At 40.5% G+C, this 19,600-nt stretch overlaps 1 long non-coding RNA gene across 4 annotated transcripts in view; it reads left to right on the top strand.

Annotated features, from left to right (window-relative positions):
* Nucleotides 1–5,887: 5,887 nt before the first annotated feature.
* The window catches only part of LOC140697444 (uncharacterized), a 149,583-nt gene continuing 135,870 nt past the window's right edge, over nt 5,888–19,600 (top strand). For all 4 annotated transcript variants that reach the window (XR_012074548.1, XR_012074545.1, XR_012074553.1 and 1 more), the window contains exon 1: nt 5,888–6,101. This is a non-coding gene — a long non-coding RNA (uncharacterized lncRNA). The remainder of the gene's footprint in view (nt 6,102–19,600) is intronic.

The following is a 19,600-nucleotide window of genomic DNA, read 5'->3' as shown; positions in this document are numbered from 1 at the left end:
CCTTGTGTTAAATGTCAAGTTCTATTAGTTTGTACCCATTCTCTATGCATTAGGATACATAGTAAGGCAGGGACATTGACTTGCTTATTGATTTTCTTTCCTGATATTTTCTTGTTAGAATAACTGGAACATTTTGTTATTTTTTCCCCAACGTCATATCAGTTAATTGCCAAACCTTTAGAGCTTTATCTATGCTTTTTTCCCTCACTCTCATTCATATTTCAGATTAAACTCTTTGAACAGGTTAGGAATTCTCCTGTCAAACACAGTTTTCCTCTTCTCATGGGCTGCACTTTATCTCTTGCCAACACTCAGACATTCTGGCCTGAAAAGGCATGGTCTAAAACACTTTAAAACCACTCCTATGGCCAATGGTTTACTTCCCCAAAGCCTTTTTCTCTTCCAAATGCTTCAAATGCCTTCAATTTGTAGCCTGGACTTCAAAGTCACCAGCAATACATTCCAGATTTCTTGGCTCCTGTATTATTCATTCCCAACGAGATCAGCAAAACAGCCAAATTGTTGGTGGGTTTAAGGAAAGAGTCAATTGCTGCTACTTTTTCAGAATATTAAATCACCCCTTTCTGAGTCATTTTCTCTACACATTAACTTCTTGATACTGGCTTCAATTCTATTCAAACTCCTGGGATAATTTTTTCCCCCTGACTTCTCTCTTGGATGACTTTCTTCATCCTGTAGAAACTGGTATGATATTTCTCCATTACATCTGTCCACATAACTCAGGAGTTTAAAAATACAGTTTGTTTCATAACTTCACATGAATCTTGTGATTCCAAGTCCCCATTTGTGACGATGGCAGAAAAATTAATTCAGTCACTTTCAGATACTTCTTATCCAGTCAAATTTAAAATTATTATCTCACCAACAGTCCAGTTCACACAAATGCTTCTTTCTCTTCTTCTCCAAGCCAGTTTGCAATCAGCTGCCCTGGAGAAAACAAAGGAGAGTGCCTCACCTTGTCATATCTGTCCTGTGCTCTCTCTCTGCAGTTTCTCAAGTCTCACACAGTCTGGTCCAGGATCAGAACCTGACATTGACTATGTCAGTGTCTCCTCCAAGGGCAGGGGATGGAGGAGGAACGGGCTCTGCAAAGACTTCCTTTTAATTTAGTAATTTGGATTCTGGGCCATTAACCTTACGGTAGCTTGTATCTACAGCAATAATTTCCAGATAAACCTCACAATATTGGAGTATGAAACAGGGGCACATTCCGTTACTACTTTACATACCAGCCTGCTGCAATCTCAAGTGTAAAAGCCTTCCTCTTTATAAATCCAGCCAGTAGAAAGACCTTCTGCAAGCAACAGATGGGACGACTTTTCAGTTATTTGCCCAGTAAGCCTTGAAGGTTCATACATGGCACAAATTCCCTTTGCTGAAAAACTTAAATGCTTAAATGAAATATGGTGACTTGCACTACAGCAAAAGCCCTGCCAGGTTGTTCTCAGAGAATACTGAATTCAGAGCAGGACCATGTGGGAAGCTGATCTAGGCAAAACGCCTGAAACACAGGGCCTTAGCCCCCAGCTGAGTGCTGTTCAGCAGGTGTTTACAGTATGATCAGTGTTCACTGATTCCAGACAAAAGCACTAAAACTTCATCTCTGTTAAAAGTCTGAAGAGACGTCCAGATTTTTCACAATTTAATTGAAATAATTTGAGTTACTTTTTTTTTTAACTGAGGCTGTCATTTTCCTATTTGAAACAGATTTTAAACATCTTTATCTATATTATCATGCACTAGTATGCATAATAAAGTGTAAGCAATAAAGGAAGCATTTATGGAACTTTAAAAGTTCATTTGTTATGAAGTCTGGCACTTCCCCTCATTAGGGAAATTTGTAAAAGACTTTGAATTTGACAGAGATTACTAGATTTTTCTGTTGGTTTTCTCTTACTATTGTAATAAATTACCACATAGTTAGTGGATTAAAACAACACAAATTCATCAGTTTATACTTCTGGAGATCAGATGTCTAGTATACTGGGCCTAAATCAGAGTGTCAGCAGGGCTGCATTGCATCTGGGGTACCTAGGGGAAAATCTGTTTCCTTGCCTTTTCTCAGGGCCAGCAGCATTTCTTGGCTTGTGGCCTCTTCTTGCATCTGCAAAGCCAGCAGTATAGTATCTTCAAATCTCTGACTGTGACCTCCTCCTCTGCCTCCCTTTTCCACTTTAAAGGACCCTATAGTTACATTGGGCCCACTCTGATAGCCCGGGACAGTTTTCTTATATAAAGTCATCTGATTAGCAAACATAATTCCAACTGCAAACTTAATTCCCTCTTTCCACATAACATATTCACAGGTTCTGGGAATCAGAACAGGCAAGGGGCATTATTCTGCCTTTCAATGGAACGCTCACTGTTATCCATCTACTGGACACTCTGGGATTATCTGATTTTATGTGAATATTCTCTTGTCCTTGACAAGGCTATTTCACAACTCTGTAAACTGGAGAAACTAAGAGCAATGCAGATAATTCTTCTCTATAGATACACAAATGAATTATATAATAGATATAATTTATTTCTTCTCTATAGGAAAGATAATTTCAAACTATATTTTATTGCCATATAGATATTAAATAGTTGTATAGTTTTACATATAATACATCAATTGCTGTATTATGTATATTTATATAAATATAAATACATCCATTGGTATTGCTGATTACCTAGATGTGTGTCTGTTCTCCAGAGTCTCCTTTGAATCAGTTTTAACATCTTGCTGATTTCTTCATTAATTTAATTAAATTAAATCTTTGACATGTGTTCATTTTATATCTGCATGAGAGTGATGATTTTATCTTTCAAAAATTAAATTGCAACAGCTGTGAAATCACCTAATAGCTGAGAACTAGCTGCCTAGAAAATGTACCAGAAGCTGATACTCTTTAGACGGTATTTCTCAAAGTGTCCTCAACCTAACATGAGTGGCCATAGCGAGTGTTAATAAATGTTCCCTGAAAAAAATGGTTTCATTTTAAAATAATTTCAAGGAAGTTTTTTATTCACAGGCCCTCTCACAGGGATAGTATTTCATGTAAAACATTTTAGAAAATTCTATTCCAGATTATTGGATTTTGTCTTATTGTAAACTAACCAGGGGCCAAGACTCTCATAAAATTATAATGTTCATGTCAAAACAAAAACTCATGTTCTCCATTCCTTTGCCTCAATTTACCCAAATTCAAAATGCTCTTGAATGAGTTTAAGTAAAACCTGCTTGCAGTCAGGAAGGCTGTAGGTATGTATGTGTATCTCAGAAGTGGGGCCATCTCTGATTTTCACTTGATCTGATTTTCTTTTTTTTTTTTTTTTGAGATGCAAGAGATGGAGGTTGGACTTAGAGTGCCAAACCATTGATTTACAAGAGATCATCAGTGACGCAAAAACTCTTGTTTGTTATCCAAACTTCCATCATACCGGTAACAGAGGGCCTGTAGCTAGTAGGTAGATAACTCCTTGGTGACTACAAATCAGAGGAAGATGAGGTATGCTGTCTTTCAGATCAAGTAAAATAATAAACGTTATTGGATGCTTACCATTTGCTAGGCTATGTGCTGAACATCGTGCATAACCTCATTTATTATCTAAACTAGTACTATCTTTATCTTACTAAAAAAAAACCCAAATCGTGGCACCAGTGAATCACTTGTTCAAAGTCATGTGACATGTGAGTGGCTGAGCTGGGACTGAGGCCTACACAGATCAGGCATCATGACACACAGATCTCTAATCCCTTAGCTGATTGGGGCCAGATGTAGTTCAGATTTCACAATTTTTAAGATTTTAGAGAAGTAAACAGTTCATTTACTGTATGTGACAACAGCCCTAGCGGGGTTGAGGAGTATCTCATGATCAAACACGTGAATGTATCTATAACACAACATAAAAATATTCACACTGGGATAAATGGAGGCTATAAATTGTTCAGGCCACATTTTGTTGCCAAAGGATTGGCAAAACATCTTCTGTTTCCAGAGATGTTTGGATTTTGGAACTGTTCCTGCAGGATTCTGGACCTGACTTCCTTTCAAGTGCCCAACTCTGTTCACTAAATTTGGTATCTCTCACTTTCCTGGATAGTGCTGGCAGAATACTGCTGATTCTTACCCTTTTATTTTAGGTTTTGCGAGTCACCAGGCTTCTAAAACCAGGTTCCTTTTTCAGTCATGGCAAAATGCAGTTCGCCTGGAAGGGGCGCTCCAGGCCTCTGGTTTCATTCCCCTACTCCTCACCACTTCCCCACACCCCACTGCACACACATCTAGACACATCAAAAAGGACTTTTATTGAGCCACGATACTAAGGCTGTGGTTTCTTTTCCCCAGTATTTTCTTTCTTGGGATTCTGTCTTGCCTCTGCACACTCGGTACAACAGATGACCAGGAGTGGCTCCTGCCTGTGTGCCTGCCTGGGAGAGGGTGGAATGCGGTGTTTAAATAGATCAGTGTTCCATAGCCCTTAAGGAGATGCAGACCCGCTCTCGCTTTTTCTTGGCAGGCTCTTGTACTGCCTTTCCTTGCCGTCAGTGTGGTATACTTGAGAAGACAGAGGAGCCCGGGAGAAAATGGGCAAAACCGGCCTTCACTAAACCAGCTTACCACACTGGAATTTGGGACAGAAGTTCACAGAAACAAGTGTATGTGTTCTGGTCTTATCCTTAATGCTTATTTCCCATATGAACTTCAGAGGGAGGTGGCCATAGTGAGACTGGAATGCTTATTTCCCATATGAACTTCAGAGGGAGGTGGCCATAGTGAGACTGGTCAGCTAGGTCCCTGGACAAACTCTATCCCCTTCTCATTTAAACACAATTTCTGAATATATTTGTCTAGATGTGGGCTTTCTTAGTTTCAGTCATATTCCAGGCCTGCTCCCTTCTGTTTACATCTTGAGTTCGGGTGCTTTTATATTCTCTCAGGCTCACATTTATAGGAATTTTGGGGATTATTTCTGAAGATAGCTCATTGCATCCATTTAAGTGTTATATTTCACCAGTTTAGCTCTCAAAGGGTGACTGTGCACCCAGACCTGATATTCAAAACCCTGAACAACTAGAATGGCATAGGCACCAGCCAATCAGAATAGACAACTACAAACCACAGTAAGTGCTGAGCTGATCCACGCTGGCTGAGCCTCAGCCTGGCTGGCCCATGTCTAAGAAACTAGCCTATGAGTTTAGTTCCTACGCTCTATTTGGTTCACTTGTAAACTATGTCTTCATGTAACAGCCTTCATGGAAGGGCACTCAGAGAACATTTCTAAGGCAGTAAAACCATTCTAGTACACGCTGCAGCGGGAAGAAACAAACAACGAATGATAGTGCTAATTATCCTTCCGGGCCCACTCACGTATCGTAAGAAAACATCTCTATTCTACTGGAAGCTGACACCTTTATCTGAAAGGCAGGATGTGGCCTCTAAGAATCCGCTTTTACTTCTAGGACAGCTCCTAAGAGACTGCATCAAGCCTTCACCTCACAACGAATTGCTGCTTTCACTTTTCAAATTATTCACTCTAGAAAGCTCCAGAAGTATATTTCCTAAACTTGTTTCCTATCACCGTTACCGGCCCTCCCAAGTTGGTCCCCCAACAAGGGATGCAGAAGAAGCCCTGTGTCATTCTCATCAATAGGATGAGACTGAGTTTGGTTTAGAAGCAAAGAAAACCTCCATTTTTTAGATGGAGAATGGAGAGCCCTGAACTCCGGTTCTAGAGTCAAGGCTCTCCCGGTAGGCTGTGGGCGGGGCTGCTTTACCGGGATCTGGTGGGCGGGGTAGGGGGGCGGAGTGGGTGGAGCTCTTGGGGGGCGGGCGCAGGCGTGCTGCTCACGCTCCAGGTCGAGGCGCCGCCACGGACAGCGTCTCCGCCCACCGCCCGCAGCCGCCATCTTGGGCTGAGCGTGGTCCGCTGAGCGTGGTCCACAGCGCTGTGTGCCTAGTCGCTGAGAGGCAGTGTCGGTGCAGCAGGTTTTGCATAAGGAGCTCTGGTCTGAAGCGTGGGGTGCGAGGCTTCTGCACGGGATACCCTATGAACAAGTGAAGCTAGACAAGCCAAGGATAAGGAACAAAAAGGTTAGACTTTATTTCATTACCCAGATTCTGTTTTTATTCCTCACGAATTGTAATGGGCTTTGCCCGTGTCAAACCCCTCCTCTGTCTTTTGTCCTGCTCCTCATTCTTGAGGGGTGCTGGGAGGTCTGTCTCCCATAACTGATTTGTGCCGAGTCTGGGCTTCGTCGTAACCCCGGGTGGAGGAGCAGAACTTCTCCCAGCTGCCTTTAGATGTGTTGGATTGTCACCAGGCCTCAGCCCTGACTGTTCTTATCCGTGAGTGACTGTCATCTGGAGTTTTATAGATATGCATAGGGGCAAGAGAATAATAGTTATTACAGAGCCCAGGAAAGGTAAAAACAAAGTGATACTGGAAAGTCCAGTTTTACCTGCTCCAAATTTGTGCAGCCAAATTAAGCTGAATAGCTTGAAGTTGAGGACAGTGTCACTGGCCACCATTGCTACATTGGCTGTTACTTTTCTATGATGACAGTATTACATATGGTTCCCCATCCAAGGTCACTAGCACCTGCGAGTGCAAGGATCCTGCTGTTATTAGTCCTTTCCTGTTTCAGGTTGAGTGTGATAAATCCAACAGTCAGTGAAGTTCCATCCTTCCTGAATATCCCTTGTCACACTTCTGTAGTTTTTTGGAAGAGAAGTTTCAGGTCAGAGAGAGGTTCACACAGGTAGTCAAGGGGGTCCATTGCCCCGGGTTGTCTCTTGGAGACTGGGGCTTGGGGGTCCTGTTCACTCAAGTGTGATGTGCCCACGGAGTGAGCCCATGAAACTGGAGGCCAGAATAGGTAGTTAGGATCACCAGACGGTGTCATTTCACTTAGTTGGTTCTGTGGGCTGCCAGTTTTCCAAGTTTTTAGGTTCACCCAGTTTCCTGCCCAGAAGGGGTGCAGGGCCAGGTTAGTGCAAGCAGCACCTGGTTACCATATTCTGTGAGGGCTTTCATTGTTTCTCCTACCTGGAGGGCATACTTAAGTTGTTTCATTTCAAGGGGGTTAAGATGCCCCTTCTCTCAGGCTTGGGGAATGGGTGTACCATCCATGACTTCAAATGTACTTTAATTTGTCTGTTGGAGCTAGCCACATTCAGAGGAGGACAATTGGGAGTAACAATCCAATATTCTTGAGTCTCCTGGCATAGTTTGGCTAAGGTTTATTTTAAGGTCTGATTGGATCTCTTTACTTTCCCTGATGACTGGGGTCTCCAGGCTGAGCGCAAAGTCTACTTTATGCCTAGGAGACTTTGTTATCCCTTTTGTCACTTGAGACACAAATGCTGGGCCATTATCACTTTGTAGGGATCCTGGGAGCTCAAACCTGGTGATTATTTCTTTTAATAATACTTCAGCCACTTCAGCTGCCATTTTCAGTTCTAGCAGAGAATGCTTTACTCACCCTGAAAATGTGTCTCGTAGCATCAAGAGACACCTGAAATTGCCCAGTGCTCTCAGTATGATGGTGAAACCAATCTTCCAGCCTTGCCCAGGGTATGTCTTTTGGTCTGAATGGGCCTAATTTGGGGGCCTCTGTGGGGTCTGGTGTGTTGGAGTTGTTCACAGTGCAGATGGGGCATATCTCAACTATCCCACTGATTATATTTTTCATGCCAGGAGTTACCATGACCTCAACTAACCAGTTACATAGGGCTTTCCCCCTGTAGTGAGTTCTTTGATGTGCCTCCCTGATGGCTTGACAAGCTGCAGTTTGGGGAAAGAAGTATTGCCCACGTTCATCAGCTAGTCTCCTGTGTCCTCCTAGATCTCTCCTGAAGCCCTATTTCTGGGCTTTGTCTAATTTTTCCTTTGTGTAGACTGGCGAGTAATTGGATGGATCTGCCCTACTTAGGTATGAGGGATAATTGCCAAGTTACTCATTCTAGGGCCTCCTTTTTTGGTCCCTACATTGAATCACTACCACTTTTTCTTTTTTTTGGAAGCTGCACTGCTTCTAGGAGTCTCTATGTTTAAGCCATGTTTCACCTGCTTATTCTCTGTAGTAAGCATATCCCTTTCTTTCCAAATAGCCTCCTGTGCATTAGGATGGCATATACATACTGGGACTCTGTGTGAACATTTGAGATCTTCCCTATCCTGAGCTCTAAGGCTCAGGTAAGAGCTATCAGCTCAGCCTTCTGGGAAAGAGTCCCTGGGGGTGGGTTTTCCGTTTCTATGACTTGGGTCTGGGAAGTTACTGTAAAGTCTACCAGCCTTTTTCGCTCTCACAAAACTGATCCATCTGTGAAGCATTCCTCTTCGGTGTTTGGGAGAAGCTCACTTCCTTGGTCAGGGCAACTGGAATAAATCATGTCTATGGTTTCTGTACAGTCGTGCTCCAGGGGCCCTGTTTCTGTGGGTAGCAGGGTGGCAGGATTTAGCAAGTGACAGATTTTTATGATAACCACTGGGTTGTCTAAAAGCATAGCCTGGACTTAAGTCGACCTTCCAGGGATAGCCATTCTCTTCTATTAGATCTGACTAAAGCCAGAACCTGGTGTGGAGTCCATATAGAGGTTATCTGACCAAAAGTTAACTTTTCAGCCTCTTTCAGCAGAGCTGTAGTAGTTGCTACTGCCCATAGGCAAGGAGACCATCCCTTAGCAGTTTGATTTAATTGTTTAGAGAAATAAGCAATCACTAGAGTAAGGGATCCCACTTTTTAACTAGTACTCTAAGGGCAAGTTCCCTTCTCTCATGAATGAAAAGATCAAGGGGTTTAGCTAAATCTGGGAGGGCCGAGGCAGGGTCCTGAAATAACTGCTTTTTCAATTTTTGGAAGGCTCCTTCACATTCTGAATTCCATTCAAAAGAATAATCATCCTTTCCTCTCAACTTTTCATATAGAGGGACCATAGTTAGCTATTAGACCGTAGTTAGGGATCCAGATGTGGCAACCCAGCCACCCCCAGGAAACCTCTTAGCTGTCTTCTAGTTTTAGAAAGGGCGAGGCTGCAAATGCAAATATATTATTTCCTTTCCCGGTGAAGGCTTCTCTGACCTTCTGTGAGAATAAAGCCTAGGTAGGTCACCCTAGTTTGTGATATTTTAGCTTCTTCCTTGTACACCTTGCATCCTTTATGGGCTAGGTGGTTCAGGGTGGTTACAGTATTTTTGACAGAGACCTCCTTAGTAAAGATGGTGATCAGAATATTGTCTACCTACTGGAGGAAGGTTCCCTCCTCCAGGGAAATTTGAACCCTTGGGACAAGACTATCCAGCAGTATTGTTTTTATTGTGTATTTGTGTCCTGTCACTCAAACATTTCTTGTAACTCTGGGGCTAGTGGAATACAGAAGAAGACATCTTTTAAATCTAATACAGATTACCAGATCCTAGTAGACAGTAGAGTGCCAAGCAGGGTGCAGGGATTAGGAACGACTTGATGTATATCCCAGGTGACTTCACTGACTACCCTGAGGTCCTGTACCATCCAGTATTCCCTATTGGGTTTCTTTATGGAAAGAATGGGGATATTATAGGCTGGTTTATATGGTTTAATAAGACCCTGGTCAGTTAGGCATGTATAACAGGGGACAGAGAGGGTACTCTTTTCTGCTGGTCCATGTATGTCCAGATTTTAGATGGACTATCACAGGACTGGCTCCTACACCTCATTCAACCCATCCCTAGATCCAGGGAGGTCAACTTGCTCTGTCCAGGGAGGTTTGTCCTCAGCTATTAACATGATCTTGTATCCTTTTTCTAAGGTGATTCCAATCTTCAATTTGTCTCCTATTAGGTGGATAGTCGCCCCCAGTTTATGTAAGATATCTCTTCCCAGCAGGGTATAGGGCATACAGGAATGTATAGGAAGGAATGGGTAAGATTATGTTCATCCAATTTGCATTCTAATGACTCTTTGAATGCCCATTCTTGGGCCTTCCCTGATAACCCCATAATTTTACAACTCTTGTGACGTAGTTTGCCTGATCTGGTGTCCAGAACCGAGTAAGTGGCACCATTGTTGACTAAGAATTCGACAGACTTTGCTCCTGTGTCCAGTGTCAGTGGGGGCTCCTCAGGGGTCAATTAGAGTGTCAGCTTAGGAGGGCCCCTGGCCTCATCATTCTTCATCTGTTTGGACCATCTGTCTTCAAGGGTAGTGAATGGGATCTGCCGTTTCCATCCCCCTTTGCAGGTGGCGAGGGCATTCTGTCTTCCAGTGTCCCTCTTATTTACATATGGCTCACAGATTGGCTCCTCGTTTCCTTGGCTTGCTATTCCTTGGTGGGGTTGGAGGTCACTCACTGGAGTTGAGAGTCTCTGTGGCTGGTTAGTCCAGATTCCTGTGCTGACTGGAAGGTGACAGCCAGTTGCTGCTCACGGCACTCCAGATAGAAGTGCTGGGTGCAGCATTTTTGCACATGGTACACTGTTGCAATCTTGAATTGATGTGTTGTGTACAGCCATTTTGCTTAAGGAACTCTGTTCTGAAGTGGCAAGTGCAAGGCTTCTGCACGTGGTACCCTATGAGTAAGTGGAACTAGACTAAGCACAAAGGGAAAAAAGAGTTTAGACTTCATTTTATCCAGATTTTATTTTTATTCCCTGGGAATTGTTAATGGGCTTTGCCAGTGCCTTAATCTGCTCAGCAGCAAAGACTACCAGAAGCCGCAAATACACATTTCATTTAAACAGCTTTGAACTTTCTGCAGTGTTAACTACCAAGCTGTCCTTTGTACAGGACCTATAGTGTCTAACTTGGGGGTAGTTTCTACATATATCAGTCTGTGGCACCTTTTGACAAAGTATGACACTCCACTGTGGCTCTATGAGACAACCTAAATAGCAGGAAAAAGAACTAAGACATGGGAGATGTGGCAAAGAATAATGAGTAATAGCAAGAGAACAGAACTGGGAGAGAGGCTCCTTGGCCAGGAAGATGCACCCAGAATTTCCTACCAGAAAGATTTATCTGGTTCATTACAGTATTCAGGCATGGGGTTGGCTTCCAAGTCAGAAGCACAAAATATTAACATTAGAACAAACATTAATATAACTTCCTACTCCACAGAGAGCACAAAATCTTGCAACTTCATCTCAGTTTCAGTTAAATCCATTAGAGGAGTTTTCCAATGAATCTGCATAAAACCTACTTTATAAAAATTGGTTTTATGGTCTCCTGGATTGGGACATTTCCAATACATAAAACATGGGATATATGCCATTGGAAAAAACATCCCATTTATATTTCTCTAGACTAGAGAGAATGGAGTAGATAGTATGAAAACATTTTCTCCTCTTCCATCCTCTTTCCTTCAGGTGCTCATTTTTGGCTCACATTAGTAGGTTCAAGGACAGTTCTGTACAGAAATTTTAAAGTTCTAACTGCTATCAATTCCAGGTCCGTTAACCCAGCACTATTTATTGAAAGTGTGTTCACACACTGTTGCTGACTTTTTCTTATCAGTTTGTGATAGTATTACACAGCAATTGAGCATAGCATTTAGAATTTTTTCCAGCAGTTTGTCACAATATTTTTAAATCTCTTGAAGCGAATCATAAAAAGGGGAGGGGTTTATATTTTGAGTATTCATCAATTAAGAAGTGAGAATTTAAAAGAACTGACTGGTTTTTAGCCCCAGATAGTTTAAGAAGCACTATCCTGACTTGTCTTCCAATAACCTATGCCATGATCTTAATCCATAATTATGTTATGCTTAACTCTGACCTTCCAATTAGCAATGCCTAGAGTACAAAATCAGGTACAATGTCCAATAAAAATAATCTGTTACCTAATATCAGTATAACAGTTTTTACTGTGCTGTTACTTATTAGCTCATTTTAATTTTTACAATCATATGAGATGGGAAAGAAAATATTGTCTACATTTTATATGCAATTCTACTGAACTCAGAGATAGTGTGTGCTGTCTGAGATAATAAGCTGGACAGGGCCCGGAGAGAGCAGAAAGGCTATTTACTGTGTTAGTGGCCATGCAGAACTTGCTTAATCTCTCTGAGGTTTGCTTTCCTTATCTGAAGCAAGCAGGTAGTAATACTGACCTTGCAAGTTGAAGGCTTGATGAAAAAAAAGAAATGAGAAAATACGGTAATCACTTTAAAAATTGTATTATTTGTCCTTGGTAAAGGTCTGTTCACTAGAACTACAGATAAAACAGTGGTATTTCACAAAAGTAGGAGTTTTTCCAGGGCCTGGCACATAATAAATTTTCAATAAATATTAGTTGGATGAATGACGATGAATGAGCACAAATTTTTCCTTCTATGCTGAATCCTTTCTAATGCACATAGAATTTACCCAAGAGGAACATAATCTCACCGATTCTGTTCCCTGTTACTGTATCACTTAGGATCTCTTGGGTTGTGTCCAACTATACATAGATTTTCAGATACTCAGAGTAGAGATCTTCAGACTCATTTTAATTAAAGACTCCCTTTCTTCAAACAAAGTTTTACACATAGTTCCATTGTTTAAAAAATGGACAAACAAAACAAAATATATCTGGGTGACGGAAACAAGGTGGTCGCTCAGCCTCTCCTGGGCCTCACAGTAGCCTCTGAAACACCTTCTTAGATCCCTAGGGCACAGTCTGAGAACCACTGTCTTTCTAATAGTGGGTACTGTGAACACTTGGCAGTAGAAGCAAGTTTAACCAAAGTGAACAGAACTGACAAGAATTTAGTGAGTTAGAAAAAATAAAAGGCAAGTGTGCATATAGACTTTTAGGAGCATAACTACCTCTCCTGAAAAATCTTCAAGAAGTGATGGCCAAAAATCAATGATTACATTTACCTTTGAAAGTTCAACCTGTAGTGAGTTACCCATAACCTTCCATTGTTCCACTCAGTTACGTTTTTTTGCATGCTTTGAGAGAAATGCAAAATTTCCTGTTGGGTACTGTGGTTTTAGTTGTTTGGTTGATTTTGTGATCATCCAGGGCTAGCTTTCCTCATGTTCAAAAACAGGAAAACACAAGAAACCAATGAAGAAGTTACAAACATCTTGATAATCTTTGGACCTTTCAAGGTACAGGGCAAGACATTGGAGCCCCCAGGAAATTTTCCGTGGCTACAGTGGTTGGTACTGCTTCAGGAGCCAGGGCAAGTGAAGACTCTGAAAAGGCAGAGGCTCAAGAGCCCATTGACAATTCAGAGTGGGTTCATATTCCCCATGGGTCAACTGTCAAGATGAGGAGTTTTAGCTTTAGCCTTGTTGAGTTCATAGAGAAGATGGAGCATGTAATTTGTTCAGCAAAGTGCCAAAAGGTTGAAAGAATCACAGCTTTTTGTTCTGACCTTCCTGGTCCAGTTCTCTTGTCTACGTGGCAACCAGATGCCGCTTATGTGCTGGTAACTAGTATGGTTTGAACTGCTACACCAAGGTACTGTCATTTCACTTGTCCTCCTCCATATATCCTCCTGCCTCTCCTTTTTTTAATGGAGAAAGAGTTAATATATGAATTGGAAGATTTTAATCTCACTCTAGACACTTTTGGGGGGATCCTGGAGAGAATGGAGGAGGAGGGTAGAAGGACACAAAATACCGTAAAGAATCTGAGAGGACATCTCTGCAGTGTCTGAGGTAGCAGTTACGTTTGATTTCATTTTTCCTGTGCTCCAAATGATCTTTTTCCTTCAATTCATGTGGACTTGTACATCTTAGAGCAAAGCTGTACAAAGTGACTTATGAGATAGAGATAGATAATACAAGAGTTCATGATTGCCACACGATTTTCATCTAGAATGATCTCAGGGCAATTTGCAAGATCTGTGTCACTTTCTACCCATGGGTTATAAATTAAACAATAATACTTTTGCAATAGCAATTTAAAGAAAGATAACCTCAACATTTCACATAAGAACTTTAAAATCATATGTTTGAACATCAACTCTGATGTTGGTAAATAAACTTGGCAGATTTGTCCTTAATTTGAAGCCATAGGATATTTCATTAAGACTCTGATAGGGGCTGGGACCTTTTTTTATTTTCCATTTTATATTTAAGCAAAATTTTGGCCCAGAAATGTTAATGGCTTTTGTAAATTCTATGACTTAGAGCCCTAATTTCCACATCACTGACTTTCGACCTAGCCATTAAGCCAGGCCTTTATTCTTACGGGATTCTTTGCAGAAGTAAGATTTTTTGTAGTCTTTCATAGCACTCAGTTTTGTGTGCCCGCATACAGAATCAAAAAGCAAGTAAAATTGGACATGTTCTAGGACTAAGAAAATTGAACCAACTTTCAGTACTTGAGGATTTCCAAACCAGGTTTATGTGGTTCACTAATTTTCTGCTATCCACAGTGTTAAGTTTTGAAGAGAAGAGCTTTTTAATTATTAGGTGTCATTTTGGATTATTCTTCTTTCAACTAGAATACCTAGAAACTACATGTGGACTTAAGGAAGACTCCAAATGCTGCTAGCCCTATAACTGGGTGTGTTAGAATCTTAGAATCATTTGATTTTCATTACCTCCCTGGGAGAGATGTCACGGGGTAAGATAGAGAGGTGTATAGGTCATAGGATCATGATAAAATGTCCATTTCCTTATGGAGAGCCAGAACACTGGGAGGAAGTGGTGAATTGCTTGATGGAATATCATGGAAGCAAAGTGTCTGTTAGGCAGTTGGTAACCTGAGAAGAAGTATACCCAGGTGGAGCAGAGAAGAATTCATAAAGATGCTGTGAGATTTATTTCTACTCTCCCAGGCCAAGGGAAAGGAGCCAGGAAGGGAAGAAACAAACAGAAGTTTCCTCCCCTAGAACAAGCAACTCATGTTACAAGTTATGTTACAAATTCTTACCATCATATAAAAAGATTTATATACTTTTGATGAAAGCAGAGGATGGGCTTGGGATCAAAGGGAAGTGAAAGCTCTGAGACTCCTATCCGCCTTTATACTCATTTTGCCAAAAACTAACTCACCTTAAATGATAATGGGTATGGGTATGAAACCCCCAAATTATGGCTTTCTAGTGGCTTTCCACAGCCAGTATTAAAAATATGGTAGTTATACCACATAGGCCAACTAACCAGGGTTTATGCAGATTTCAGCAGATTATCTAGCAGATTTCAGTTTGTAGTATGAACATTTTGATCAGAAGCCTTTTCAGAAAAGACAATATTCTTCCTATTGAATCACGTTAAAAAGTATTCAGACATCACCATTGTCTGTGTCTAGTTACTTCAGTGTTTTAGGGTCCCAGATTAATTAGGGCAGGGTTAGAAGTTTGATCTCAGAAGGTCTTTCTCAATTCCATGTCATTGCCAAGATGAGTAAGAGCTGCTTGGCCCTGAAATATGTATAGTTTTTGCCTCTTTCGTATAGCTCAACAGTCCCATAATCAATACCCATACTTCTAAAAAAAAAAATACCCATACTTCTAGCTGGAGGTTATGCAGTCAGCAAATATTATTGAGCAAGATGCTCGGCACCATGCCCAATACTGGGGATTAGGAGATAAATCTTTTTAAAAAAACAAACAAACATAGTGGCTGTCCCAGGCATTGTGCCAACCAATTTACATGTAAGAGGTCTTTTCAATTCTAAATGAACCACACAATGCACACATCATTGTCCCATTGACTTTTTTTCTTTAAAAATAAAATTCATTATTTTGAAAGTTATAAAAGCAGTATAGATCATTATAAAGAATATGGAAAATATAGAAAGGTGCAAAGAAGAAAATTACTGTCATCCATAATGGCAATCTCTAGGGATAATCATTATTATTAACTTGAGGAATCTTTCCTGCATGTGAATTAAGACTGTTCTGTGCTTGAAAAATCATAGTGTGTGTTGAGGAGATATATTTTCTGGCAGGGTTGCTGGAGAGGATTAGAAACTGAAGACTTAATGCTAACTTTGCTGTTTATATGAGACTTTGTGAGACTCGTTCTCCTTCCCACTCTCATGCTCATCCCACTTCATCCTCAGCTGGACAATTGCTCATCTTCCTCTGAGTGTAAGAATATATTTCTTCTGGGAGCTTTTCCCTGACACTCCTCCTACACATTCACCCACTAGTTAGGTTTTCCTTCCTCTGCTCTTGGGGCACCCTAACTTCTTCTATGTGGTACTATTATAATTGTAACAAAATAATCAGCTTCTATTCATCTAAGGTCCACTTTTCCCTTACTTACTATTCCATCTTTACTACTTAGCAAAGTCTCAGGTGTACAAGGCATTCTTAGAATTAACTGAATGAATGAAAAGTTATGGTATAAAGACCAAATTTCTATAGGGATTCTGTCAGCACCAGAGGCTATGAAAGTGGCCTAGGAGCTACTGCTCTAAATTTGGGTGCATACATTGATGGGGCAGAGGGGTGAGGGAAGGGCGTGGAAGGATGAGGAGCCATGTGACCCAGAAACTCGATGTGGAACCTTGGGGAAGAGACTAAAAAATATGCCAGTGAACTTAATTTATACAATAGATTAATTTCTGAAATTTCTTTTTCTTTTGGAAATTGATTCATTTTTCTGTTGATATACTCTATAAATTCTAAGACATGGATACACACACACATACATGCTCCTAAAATTAGCATTTAAAAATTGTATTTAATAATGCATAGAGATTTTCAAATACAAGATTATCTTAATAGTCATAATCTCTTACAATTAAGTCACTTTACCAAATATCCAGCAACATAAATTACCTAGAAACTTCCTGGAATCAGGATTTGTGGGAAAGAATAAATCTCTTATTTCTGGAGAAATACTTGGGACGTATTTATAAAGGAATTCATTAAAAGGAACAGTTTTGAGTGTTCTCTTATGATATCTTTTGCTTTCTAGCTTCTTTCCAAACCAGATGAGATGTATCAATTGAGAAATCTAAAGTCAGCTCTTAGAATTTTCTTACATTTGCAGTGAGGAGATGTGGTTGCTTTATGAGTTCTGCCCCCCCTACTGTTATTTGCCTTAACATTCTCCACGCTTTATGGATTCAAGCAGTGTCAGAGCCAGCAGAGCCCTAGCCATTACCTAGTCCAGCTTCATCATTTTGCAGTTGAAGAAAACAGAGGGGTGATGAGACTTGCAAAGCACACATGCTAGTTGCTGGCAACTAGAACCCAGGCCTCTGGACTCCCTATCCCTCCAGCATCCTATGCCTGGATCATGCAGTCTCCCAGGATAAGCTGTGGTTTGTATGTGTTTTGGAAAATGATGATGAGGCAGTGTCCAGGATTCAAGACTTGACTAATCACTTATATGCTCATGGCCACCATTAGGCCAAAGGGACCCAGACTTTCATGCATTTTAAAGAGCCAAAAGAAATATAATGTTCTAACACAGAAATAAGCATACTTGCAGTGCTGCCAGCTACCTGCAAAAGAGCTTCTTACAGCTTGATGGGCCTCAGATCTGGAATCACTATCCTAAAAGAAACAAGAAAGTTACAGGAAAGGAATTTGAAATGATATTAACTCATTATTTACGTTGAATTTACAGAATTGGATCTGCATCAAATCAACATTTAGAGAGTGTACTTTTTACCTGCTTTAGAGAGTACTTTGAGAATATCAGCAGTAACAGATAAAAATAATACTAGACAAAAAAGGAAGATTTCCCTAGACCTCTCCACACATGCACCAATCCCATTAAATTAAAAAAAGAAGATACAGAAGCCACACTTTGAAAAGAAACAGTTGGGTCGTTTTACCACTCCATTGATATCTTGTGGGGTGCTGAGTCACAGATGAAACTCTTGTAAAACATGCAAATGAATACAGGCTCACCACATACAACCTAATGAAGATGAAAACATTTGAAACCACCTAAATAAAGGTAGCCTATAATGAATACCAGTGCACTGGACCGGGTTCTTCTGTGCTGAGGGATGTAGAGAGCAGACTTCATCTTTTTGTGAAGTAAAAGTAGAGTTGAGACTGAGCCACATGCCTGGCCAGGTCAACCCCTGGAGCTCAGCACATCTGGGCACTTGCTTTACAGAGAAAAGCAAGGAATAATATAACCCTCATAGTCTTCTGGCCACAAAGATCCTCAAACCCATTTTCAGGCTGTCAGGGTGCTAATCTATTTTGAACATTCAATCCTTCTTTCCAGGAAGTCTTCCCAGAGTAAGAGTAACCCAGCCTTTCTCCAGACCACCAACACAGCCTGCCTTTGTGTTCCTTCAGTGGGAATTCTACTGCACATACATCTGGCTGGCTGGTTTGTTTGTTTCTCCACTAAATTAGAAGCTGCTTAACAAAAATCTGACCCGTGATATGTATATTGGTGAGTGGTCTGCAGCACATGGCTCTATGAGTGTTCTTAAAAAGTGTGGCTACATATGTGACATCTATAAGGCAAGCCAGCATCTACAGGGTAGGGGGTTATTGTACTCTCTCTAAGCTCTCCTAAAACTATGGCTATAATACAGACTTTGAGGTGGTGAGGGTTGTGGGGAACAAAGAGTAAGACAAGATTATGATTTAAAGGTTCCTAAGAAACTAATTTACATGGTCTATATATAATCTCTCATTTGACTGTAACCCATATAAAATGAGGCCTGGTTATTCTTGCTTTGAAACCAGGTGCACCCAAGACATTTAAACCACATCACTTTGACTCTGAAAGCTTTCAAGAATTTACTAGATCTTTGTTGTAATTTCCTTAAAACTTTCTAAAAATCATCTCTAGGCATTTTTTTTCTCCCCAAGTTTCATATCACCAAAGGTACCTCAAATTTTGATGGATAAAATTCTCCATCTTGTTACATACTGATAGATTGAAGAACAGGTTAAAGTTACAAAGAGAATCCATGTACATCTAACTGTTTAACTCAGTGAACATTTATTGAACACCTGCTATATACCTGTAAGCTTTATGGGTACAAAGATAAATACAACACAGTTCCTGCCTACTGACAATGAAACCAGCAGAGCAGGCAACGTAATTGTCTCCATTTTATAGAAAAGACTCTACAGAGATTAAGGGAGGTCATATAGCTGATAATGATGACATCTGAATTAGACCCAGGACTATATCTAACTTTTGGATCATTACTTTCTAGTTTTCTAAGAGATTTTCAGATTGAAAAAAGTAAGCCATTTGGAACACAAAAACAAAACAAAATGACAACAACAAAAATTCTTTTAGTTACAGTCAATTAGAATTCTTAAACTAGCATAAGAGTAAAAGTTACTGCCAACTGAAATTTTTTATATGGCATCTTAACTCATTTGAGCCTCTAGCAGTGCTATCCAATAGAACTTTCTGAAAAGATGAAAATATTTTGTGCTGTTCAATTCGATATCACTAGCCACAGGCGACTACTGAGCCCTTGAGGAACTGAATTATTTAATTTAATTTATTTTATATTAATGAATTTAAATTTAAATAGCTACCTGAGGCTCTATAGTGTGGAGACCATGGTAACACTGGGGATGACAAGGGAATTTTACATCTTCTACTGGAGGAGAATATTTCTATTAACAGAAAAGATACCTAACCTGCTTTAATGTTTTGTGGAGTGGAGATAAAAGTGCAGTAGAAAGAGAAACAGACAGATAAGATGCTTACAGGCAGAGCC

This window comes from Vicugna pacos, chromosome 1, assembly GCF_048564905.1.
Source record: "Vicugna pacos chromosome 1, VicPac4, whole genome shotgun sequence".
Taxonomy (NCBI): Eukaryota; Metazoa; Chordata; class Mammalia; order Artiodactyla; family Camelidae; genus Vicugna; species Vicugna pacos.
Note: the sequence above shows the minus strand (reverse complement) of the source record. Positions and strands in the feature narration are given on the sequence as shown.